This window comes from Lates calcarifer, linkage group LG15, assembly GCF_001640805.2.
Source record: "Lates calcarifer isolate ASB-BC8 linkage group LG15, TLL_Latcal_v3, whole genome shotgun sequence".
Classification (NCBI taxonomy): Eukaryota; Metazoa; Chordata; class Actinopteri; family Centropomidae; genus Lates; species Lates calcarifer.
The window spans coordinates 9,046,521-9,057,650 of record NC_066847.1 but is presented as its reverse complement, the minus strand read 5'-3'; the positions used below and the strand labels follow the sequence as shown (position 1 = coordinate 9,057,650).

The 11,130-nt window shown below is 43.8% G+C and overlaps 1 protein-coding gene across 1 annotated transcript in view; it reads left to right on the top strand.

Moving 5' to 3' along the window:
• The first annotated feature begins 2,694 nt into the window (after positions 1 to 2,694).
• The window catches only part of erfl1 (Ets2 repressor factor like 1), a 37,490-nt gene continuing 29,054 nt past the window's right edge, over positions 2,695 to 11,130 (top strand). Inside the window, exon 1 of the mRNA XM_018672264.2 lies at positions 2,695 to 2,867. The gene's annotated coding sequence lies outside the window, so the exon portion shown is untranslated. The remainder of the gene's footprint in view (positions 2,868 to 11,130) is intronic.

Genomic DNA, 11,130 nt, shown 5'->3' with positions numbered 1-11,130 from the left:
ACCCAAGGAAAATGCTGAAGTTTACTCTATCAAGACTAAAGCCGGTGATTTGTGTATTTGTGTGTTTTCAGACTCGCATGGGAGTTTGTTTCAGAAGTGGGCGCATCGATACAGTGCGGAGCCAAACTTGAAAAAATATATATTTGGAATAATCTCTATGTGGATTCGCTGGACTCTCTCTTAGATTTTTTTTCTTCTTTTTAGGTGTTTACCCCCTTACAACTTTGGTGCATATTTATGTGCGCCGTGGGGTGTACTCCATCAATTATTTGTGCCAGTATATTTACAGATAAACAGTGTTTGTAAATCAATACATGCATGTAACTATTGCAGATTAAGAGATCGATCAATGGATCCGCCTTAACCCCAACCAATGCTGTGCTTCTCTTTTTTTTCTGCCGTCAATTATTCACATCTAACTTTACACAACACCAGCCCTTCTTAAAAAAGTTTAAAAACTGTGTGTATGTGTGTGTTAATGTGTGCGCGCGCGTGCATGTAGACCGCGTGAGAATGTGTGTGTGTCTGACAGAAATACAGAGGATTAACACGTGAGGAAGGTTTAGGTTAAATTATTTAATTTGCAGTTGCCAACAAATTAATTTACCAAAAACATAAAAGAGGGATAATAATAATAATAACAGTAATAATAATAATAATAATAATAATAATAATAATAATAATAAATTGCAATTAAATTTTCTCATCAGTGTCCAACCTTTAAAGCCAATTTGTTTTTGTCCAGCTTCATCCTCCCTCATCTGCCTCCGTGTCTTGGCCTCAGACAGCTGCTCGTGCCTGTGTTTTGTTTTCTCTGTGTGAAGTTTCAGGCCAACGTGTTGAACCTCTCTTCTCTCCATGTCTTCGTCTCCGCGAGCTCAGGCCGTTTAATTGGATTAGTACTTCCTCCCTGGTTTTGTGCCGCTGCTCGGCCCGACCGCCTCATCCGTCTCTCTTTGCTGTCAATACTTGGGTGGAAATATTTCCGACATTAAATGGCATTTGAGGAAATTTTCTCCCCCACGTCACTCACCCTCCCCTCCTTCATCCTTCACCTCTGCTCGCCTGGCTTTGAACTCGTTAACCCGTCCAATTACATTAGTTATAATATCAGCTCTTTAACGCTGCTGCTGTTTATTGAAAACAGACTGGGCAGACAGAAATTATAAATATGTCTCCAGTCACTGATAATATTTCTCTGCCCCATTCATAATAATAATAATCGACAGAATTAGACCTGCTGTTATAAAGCAATTATCATTAATAATAATAATTATTATTTATTATTATTGTTGTTGTTGCTATGTAAGAACAAGCCACTAATAACAACAATAATAATAATTAATAAGAATAATAATTATTATTATATCTATCGAATAATCTTCACGTAAGCGTTAATTTCTCAAAGCGTCTTGATTTGAACTTGAAACTCCACCTTTTTCACTTTAACTGTAATTATGTTATTAGATTGTTCACAGTCGTTATATGATTTAATGTGCTCGGATTAAATGTATTTAGGCTACATTTGAATAAAAATCGTTTTGAAATAAATATAGAAGAAAAACACTGCTCTAAACAGCTGAGGTTTTGTCCGTAATTCACCTGTAATTGATTCGCCGTCACTTATTTTCCAAAGAAAATAGATATGTGCTGTTTCTTTTTTTAAAAATGTATCTGTTCTTTTCATGTTGATTTTCTTTATAGGGTAATTATTATCTCTAAGTTAGTTAAGTTTTAATGTCCTCTATATGCTCAGAACCTAACCAGCTTTTCGGGTTGTGATCGTGATTCTTTCGTGTAGAATTAAGATTTTAGATAGAACCTCCATTCCTATGTGTTTTTTTCCCTTTACTTTGTTTTTTTTTTTTTTTTTTTCATTTTTCCTCCTTCCCCTTTTTTTTTTGGAAATAGACTATTGGTTTTCTTTTATTCATCAAGGCAGTCGACCTATGGGGGCTCTCACCTCTCCTCATCTCCATCTCATTCGGAAAAGAAACTTCTGACAGGTGCGAGAGGCTGGGTTTGATTTTTTAAAAATGCTCTCATCCTTAATGTGTTGTCATCTGGAAAGCAATTTCGTATGATCAAAGTGCGGCTAGTTAGTGCGGTCAATATCCTTTCCAGCAAGCTTCTCATATATCGATAACAAGACAGCAGAGCCTCTCGCCGAGCTGCATTCAGGGCCTCTGCATCCACGCTGTGCGCAGATAAACCGGGGTACATCCCGTGCGTAAAAAGAGCCATAACCTACAGTATATACATTTCATTGGGATCTAATATAAATACAGCAAAATTATAAGTCAGTCTGGGGATTTTGCTGGAAAATCTTCTGCTTGAGGAGACGAATAAATATCAACGAGAGCGATAAGGTCATTCATTAATAAGCGCCAAAGACGCACCATATAAGTGACTGTAGAAGTATTATAGTGATTTTTTTCTCATAGTGGCATCACTTCCTCCCCCTCACTGTCTCCGTTACTGTACGGCAGTAAAGAGTAAATCAGATGATTGATCTGTGGTCTACGGGGCAGCAGTGGTCCTACGGGAAAACAACACAACACATGCCACACATATTGCACATTAAAATAAGAAAAATATTAACACACACACTTGTCTGGTGAGGAGGATTTTGCAGCCACAAAGGGAATTAAATTTCTTATCTGTTGTTGTTTTTTTTTCCCAGTGACAACTTCGCGCAGTGCGACAGCGGCACTCTCTCTCTCCCCCCCCCCTCCCTTCCTCGCCTCCTCCCTTCCGGGTCGGAACAAGCGGCGGCAGCGAACAAACTCCCAAGTCCAGTCCGACAGGACGGTGATCGGGCTTCGGCCTCAGGTGCATCTCTGAGGCGGGGCGACGCGGAGGTCCAGGTGGGTGAACTTCCCTCCTAATCTTGATCGTCGTCAGCCTCGCAGTGTTTCAGTTTCCATTTGCTCTCCTTGCCGCTTTTGTTTTACACGTGCTTCTATTTGTTTTTTAAACCAGGCAAATTAATTGCACAAAAACATATTTTTATATAATTATAGGGAGCTGAAGTCACTTAAGGTCAGTGGTGTTGTTGGTTTAAAATTGAAACCCACAGCTGTCTAGTTTGTGGAGATAAAAACTGTGAAACAGTTTGAACAGTAATTTTATTTTTTAAGAGCCAAAGATATATGACTCGTAGACCCTCTCTCTGTGACTGTTAGAGATTCACAGGGCAACACATAGTAAGAATTATGAACAAAGACATTTTGATTGTGGTATAATGTTGAAAGCTGATTGCCACGCTCAGATGCTTTGATCAGCTTTGGAGGCTTTTGTTTTTTTTTATTGGAACACTTCTTTCTCTTTCTTGAAAATGTGTTGGCAGTGAAGTAGTGCAGACCTGTTTGTGAATAATCAAAGGTGTCCAACGTGCCATGCGAAAGCCTTCGGCCATTACCAATCACATACAAGATTCTCCTCCAGTCTGAGCTCTGTATGAGCTCTTCCTCTGGCTCCTCTGTTCCCTCCTAATTCTTCCTGTCTGATATTAGCCCCTTGGCGCATCTTAAAATTTGGATTTCATTATTCATTATTATTCATTACTGTTTGCTAGTAGACACACAGACACACTTCTACCTGTTACACTCTGAGCATATAGGGCAATTGAAGGACTCCTCTGTATCTTTCCCGCCATCTCCAATCCCCCCACCCCCCATCTCCCTCACCCCCCCTTCCCCCTCCTGTGGCCCTCATACCCCATGTCGTCGCTCGCTGCCACACCTGGTAACTACAAACTTGTACACAACAATAACAGCCAGATGTATCCATCTATCTCTCTATCTAGCCTGTCGGCAGTTAGTGGAGTGGCTGAGAGACTTGCAGGCGTGAAAGGTCAGTTAATCAATGGCGCACAATTTGACAAATCCCAGCGACTCTTATCATCCTCACGGGCGTTTAGGGCCGAAAGGAGGACCACGGAGATAAATGCTTAATCCCGACTGCACTACGAGAGAGAGAGAGAGAGAGAGAGAGCAAGAGAAGACAAGCACAGGAGGGCTGTGAAGCAGATGGACATGCAGAGAGGTTGAGAGGTTCGTGGGTGGAGTGGGGTTGGGTAGTTGGGGAGTGGAGAGAGAGGTGGGAGAAAGAAGGAGATATTAGAAGTGGCTCAAAGCAAAACTGGAGGGGGAAGGCAACGCGCCCATGTTTGAAAAGGACAGATTCTTCTTTTCTCTGTCACAGTCAAAAGAGCAGGAGACTTCGCAGCTCTCAGATCAACCCGAGCTCGCCTCAGGCCGGACAGGCCATGCACATGCCTCCTGGGCTGACACAGAAATCCTGGTTCAGTCTCAGTTATGGCTCCGCCGCTGTGTGTAAAGTTGAGAAAAACCTGAGGAAAACAAAGGTGTATGAGTGGTTGAATTCTCCTGTGGCATGTTAGCCCGCCTGCAGCAGTGTGCAACCAAGAGGAAAATGAGCTTTTGTCCACAAGGCTGGCCTCTTTTTTCCCTCAGTTTTTTGAACTGCAGGGGTTTGGAAGGTGGCACAATTTCTTTGCCTTTATACCCTTAACAAGGATCATCTCAGTATGGCAAAGTGTCACTTGTTTTTTTTTTTTTACTGAGCTGTAATGCACCTCTTTTCCTTCTTATTTCTTGTTGTGGTTTCTTGCATTAATTCCATAAAGGGTAAAGATCAAAATGGCGTCATTGTCACCTGTTCTGACTTCTCAAATGTGTGTGTGTGTGTGTGTGTGTGTGTGTGTGTGTGTGTGTGTGTGTGTGTATGTGTGTGTGTGGCACAAGTGGACTATCCATCTGTGTGCATTTTCACATGGGTGCTAGAGAGCTGCTTGAGCAATCACACAGGCAGGCGCTCATGTCCTTTATCTCCATCTCAATACAAGTTCAGTGTAATTCAATTGAGATTAGTTGCACTGGCATGACAGCAGATCCCTAGTATTGCCAAAGCACTTAGGAGGCAATGACAGGACCACATCGACATGCGCCTAACACATACACAACACCCTGCGACTGGCCAACCTTGTAGAGAGACTGAGATGCACACACACACACGCACAGGGAGAGAAAGTGGAGAATGGAGAGACAGAGTGACAGCCGAGTCAAAGAGGTTCAGGCAAAAATCTCAGGATGATGAAGTTAAGGGATCATAGAAAGTTGTCGAAAGACCGTGAAAAGAAGAGGAGAGAAATTATGAAGGGACCCGGATGACGAGCTGAGATGAAGCATGACAGAGTGCATCCAAAGAGATGAAGGAATGATTGACTCACAGAGAGAGTGATGGTGAGAGACCAGAGAAAAGAAGGAGGGAGGCAAAATGGAGAAAGAAGGAAGTAGAGGAGGTGACAGAGAGCAAAAGCAAAAAAAAAAAACAGAGAAGCGAGAAATGCCGAGAAAGAGGAGGAAGGGGAGAGATGGAACGAGCAGAAAAAAGAGAGAGGACAAGAGATAAAGGGAGTGAAGTAGGGGAGGGTGAGAGAGGATAAAATGTATAAGAGTGATGTACGAGAAGAGGGGAGAGGAAGAGATTTACTAGAAGAGAGATTAAGTCAAGTTGTCCCCGGTCAGTCATTAATCCGATTTAAGAGCAATTAAGGTGAGACTGATTCCTTCCTAGAGAGAAAGAAATAGATGGAGAGGGTGAAGAGAGGGGGGAGAAAAAGAGGAGACAGCGAGGGAAAGACGAGAAGAGTGATTGAAAGAGAAAAGTGGGAAAATAAAACAGGTGTCTGGGCTCTGAATGCCAGTTAGTGGACAAATTAGAGGAAAAGCAATACAGAAATACAAACAGAAAACATGGGATATGTACAAAATTTACAGAGCCCTAATATTTTACTATGTGTACAAAATATGACTTAAAATTAGAAAAAGGTAGAGAGGCTTTTTAAGGTCATACAGAGGGTAAGGTTAGAGGTGAAATAGTTTTTTTAATGTAGTATGTAGGTTTTTGGTCTTACTGGTATCCTTTGAATGATGTATACTCTTTTTTTGAACAAACCATGGATTTCCCGTGAGATCAAGATTGCACATAAGCAGCTCCTGACACTGTTGACAGAAGCTTAATGTGAAAGCAACCAAGCAGGACCTCCAGTTTGCATGCCAGAGCTTTGCCTCCACCAGTGAGATTGTTCCTCTGAGAGCGGACAGAAGTTGTAAAGCTGAGTTTAAGGTGGAAGCGCAGTGGCTGTTTCCCTCCCGTCAACATGAGACAGGGAAGGGCAGAGAGGAGAAAAAGACAGAGACGGAGAGTGAGGGACAAAGTGGATGAATCTCCTTTGAATGAAAATGAAAAAAAGAGCACAGAAGCAATGAAGGTAGCTCCCCCTCCCACCGTTCCTCCTCCTCTTCCTACTCCTACTCTAACAAACCCCTCCAATCCCTGCTTGGTGTGCTCTGTTGTTCCAGATGTGTATCAGAGGTCTCAGGGTCGACACAGGGGTCCCTCCACTGCTGTAGCATTTCTGTGTCTATTGGGAGATGGTGGTCCTGATAGCTCGGCCGTCTGACACGTACACAACAGTACATAAATCAAACGCACACATACGCGCACTCACTCCATTTATCTCCCACTCAAGTAGCGCGGTGATAGCAGCCAACTCTGCATAGAGTCAGAGAGAGGGAGAGGTTGTGGTCTGTCTTGTTAAGTGGAAAAGTAATGGGTGGCTGTAAAAAGGTTTACTTCTGTTGCTGCCATCTCTATTGTTCAGGCCTTTCCAGTGTCGGTGCCTCTTTTGTTTGATGTGTTTGAACAGTATATAGCACACTCGGCCGCATCCATAATTGCTGTTCCACATAACTACAGGACAACAGTGTGTTATTATGAAGCCTGTTAAAGCAAAGAATGGGGCAAATTGAATGCTGAGGTCATAGATTTTGTTGTGCAGCATTTTAGGCATCTGAATGGAAATGGTTTTACATGATTTCATTGACTCACATCAGTGTTGAATACATCTGTTTTTTAAAAGCAGCTCACCATCATAGGGAAAATTACCTTATTCACATCTCCTTATTTTGTTTTCATTTTTTTATCCTGGCTTTTCTCCCATCAAGATTCTTTCTATTTTTCTATGTCGCATCCATTGCAGTTTCTACCAATCTGTAGCCCATCACAAGTCCCAGATTGAGAGGCCATTTGGCTGCTGTTGACAGGAGGGAGCAGCTATTGACAGGGCCCTGCCGGGGAGGCGTGTCTCAAGTCCCACGTCCAAAGCGTTTGTGGCGTTTAATACACTGTAGCAGTGGTCCTCGCAGCCCTCACCCTGCATGCTACTGCCATAGGGATCAATATGCACTGGGTTAGAGAGAAATGGACCATCTGATGCACACTCAGAGAGGGGGATGAGAGAAAGAGAGTGAGAGAGACAGAAACAGCGGGGAGGGGTAGGGTAGCAAGGGATTTAAAGGAAAAAAAGAGGAACAGGCTTGAAAAAGGGGAGATGGTGAGACCAAAAGGAGGAGAAGAGAAGAGAGGAAATGATTAGAGGCACAGTTTAAAAGACATGGAGGCAGAGTGCTGATCAGCACGTAGATAGATAGCAAGGAGAGAAAGTGGTCAGTGGTTGAAAGAGACATTCAGCTGGGAGAGAAAACAGATTGGAGTGAACGGGGATAGACACTGAAAAAGAGGAAGACTCTAGACACCAGGGAGGATACACACAGGAAAGGAAAAAAGACATAAGGGAAGAGAGAAGTGGGAGATAGGAAGGGAGAGGGGGGTAGATGAAAGGAGGGGGGGAGAAAAACAGAGAGAGAGAGGGGTGCGGGGGAACGACAAGGAGGAAGGGAGGGGAGGGGGGTAAAATTTCCATCAGGTTTTCAATTGGGGCAGATCAATAGTGTATTAGAGCTCACCTTGACCCCGTCTCTCCCCCTTCTCCCCGGCCCAGCACACAGGCCAAGCTACTCTCCCTCACAGCAGGGGACAGAGAGGGGGAGAGATTGCATTATGGCCTCCCTTTCTTAGACCAAAGTGGCAGAAAATGGCACAATAAAACCAAGAGCGGACAGAAAGAAAGAGGAAAACTAAGTCGCGGCAGGCAGAAACAGAGAAAGTGGGAGACAAGGAGTAAGAGGGAGCAGGGTGAGCTGGAGGAGACACCAGCAGGTGTTGACATACTCGTTTTGGATGGAGCTTTCTCAGAGAGGAAACTGGTTGGGTGCCAGAGTGTATGCATGTAGACATGACTGAATCTACTGTACACAAGGATGAGCTAGAACTCACATGTTGTCCACACAAAGCTATGGATTCATACGAAGTACAGGCACAAACACACTCATAGTAAATACAAATAACATAATGGTGCAATCTCTTAATGTACTCACAGGGACTGTGTAACCTTGATAGATAGTGCTCTGTACTGCAAAACACAGTATCCTATGGGGTTGTATTTCTGCTGTCTGCTGGGGTCATACTGTCTGTATGTGGACGTGCTCACACAGACTCATGGATAAGTCAGACCTCATGGGACATTTCCAGTTGCACATCTGTATTTCTGTTTTACGAGTGTGATATTGTGGAGAAATTAGTGGTTTTATGCTCTACCATGTGTTTCCCTTACTTTGCCCATGATAGTCTTACCCTGAGAAAACAAACCTTAAAGTGGCATTAAGTCATTTCTTACCACTCTGCCACAAACCTACAGAAACACCTCATGTATCAGCCCAATATCCTAGAAACTACATCTGCATCCGATTCGTATCCATTGAGCAAGTCTAGTTCCCTTTTTGTATTAAGGGAAGGGTGCGGAGACTGGGTTGGTGAATGGGTGTGTAGTACATCTGACTTGTAGCAGGAGGAGGTTTAAGTCCCTTTGCATTTTTAGTAGCCATGTCTGTGATCTTTCACTAAAAGGAATCATTCTGTAGTTTCCATGCTGGCTTTGGGCATAAAAAGAAAATGCTGTCATCTTATGTATTCTGAGGTTTTGCAGAATCATCCAAAATTGATGTTCTTGTCCGGTTACGGTGTTGGATATCCTCAGAGCTTGTCAAGAAGTTAGACCTAACCTGTTAGCAAACGTGCTGACTTAAACAGCCAGCAGACACAAGAGAAGTACAAGTATCACAGTGGAATTATGTTTACCTGCTGAATGTCTTGTAGTTAAAAATTTTCATTACAATGGCTCTCTAGCAACTTCTGAGAAAAATATTTTAATCTCAAGTCCTTTTGACTAGTTTTCAACTACAGGTTTATTTAATTTCCTGCCATTTTATGCTAGCTACGTGGCGTACATTCATGTTTTTTTTTAAGTATGTTAGATTTAAATTGGTGCATATCATTAGGAGTTGTTATGAGAGCTGTGAGACTCAAACATGCAGTGTATTAGTGAATCAGAGAAACAAAATGTAACAAAACTGGCTGTTGATCCTCAGTGAGTTCGACAGTACTACAGCACTGCAACGACTAGGTGTGTCATTTTCTATGGGATGTGATGCGAAAACTTCAGCTTTTTGTAGAATTTCATATGACCTGCTGTGAGAATAAGTTGCACACAAAACATAAACACAGACATGCAGGTATAAGGCTGGTAGGGACACCCTTCATCACTGGAGGACAGCAAAATGTGAAGCTGTTTGACAGAAGCAGGGGGCAGAGGGAGCGCGTTGATGGGGGGGGGGGGGGTGAATAAAAAAAATTGATCTGGGAATTTAGCATTTAGACACAGTTTACAAAGCGATATAGAGGGGAGGCACAGGAGCAGAGGGGGCCGTGCGGGGGAAGGACACTTAACTTTACAATAGGTCAGCGCTGCCTATTTGACTAACTGTAACCCTGACATCCTGCCTTGTGTGCTGCTCCATGCATATATCCTAGAAAATAAACACAAAATACAATTCTCGGATTCTCCTCAACGATCCATCTTTGGGCGAGCGTGTGATTTAGCTGTTTAGACAGGAGCTTGTTTGTAAAAGCGCGGACCTACTAGCAGCACCATCCTCATCTCTTCCCCACATTTCCTAATGCTGTTCCTATTGTCACCCATCCACACTCCAGTGCACATGCACACGCCAAGACGCCCGGCAACAACACACAGATGCGCGCGCGCGCACAACGCACCCTATCTCAGGCACACACACAGAGCAACACACAAACTCTGTCCCACTCGCTGAGGGGGAGAAAAGGAAAGAAAAAAGGAGAGAAAAAAGAAATCGATCGCCGGGGATAGCGGTGCGCGTCGGAGGATCGTATCTTGTCAAAATAATATATTACCCTCATCCCCGCCTGATCGATGCGGTGGATTAGGGACGGAGGGCTCCCTCTCTCCCCTCCTCTCTTTCCCTCTCTTCCTCCTCGGTGCTTGGTGCAGTTTAATATTTACCTCCGTGAAAGAGCGGCCGCGACGGCTCTCAGCCCTAATTGATTCCGACACATGGAGCTCTGTGCTCAGGCTGCGGATGAGAGAGGGAGGGCAGGCTGGAATGCAGAGGGAGAGATGAGGAAGAAAGAAAAGAAAGAGCAAAGAAAGTATGAATGAAAAAGAAAAGAAAGAAAGAGAGGAGGGAGGAAGAGAAGGAGTGAAGGAGGCAAGGGTAAGACAATAGTGGAAATAGCTAAATAGTGGAAAATGTGATGAATGCATATGCTTATTCAAACAAGGGAGGACAACACAACATCCACAAGAAAGAAGCTGCGGGGTAGAAGGAAAAGGCAAAAATGAGAAGTATTCAGGCTTAGAAGTGGATGGATTAAGTTTTCAGTGGTGACAGAGAGGCAGAGTGACAGATGAACTAAAAAGCAGGGAGGAAAATCAGGGAGGTCTGAGGAAATATAGATGGAAAAGTGTAAGATGGAGATTGGAGGGCCACGGGGTAGAGAGGGATAGCAACGCGTGTAGCACAAATGGGGGTAGAGAGGGATGAATGGAACGGATAGTGGAGAGGAAATGAATCAGGAAGAATGAGGGAAACGGCAAGGAGTAGGTGGAAATGGGACAGCACGTGAAAACGGCTCTGGGAGAGCCGCAGGAAGAGAAACGGGAGGGATGAGGGCCGAGGAGACCAAATGAGGGGGGATTAAGAGAGCGACGTTAAGATGGATAGAAACGGAGGAGTGAAACATGACGGCTGGAATGTAGAGCACCAATAAAAAGGTAGAGAACGGGGAGGGAAGAGATAGGGGGATGATGGAAAAAAGAGCCTGGCGCAG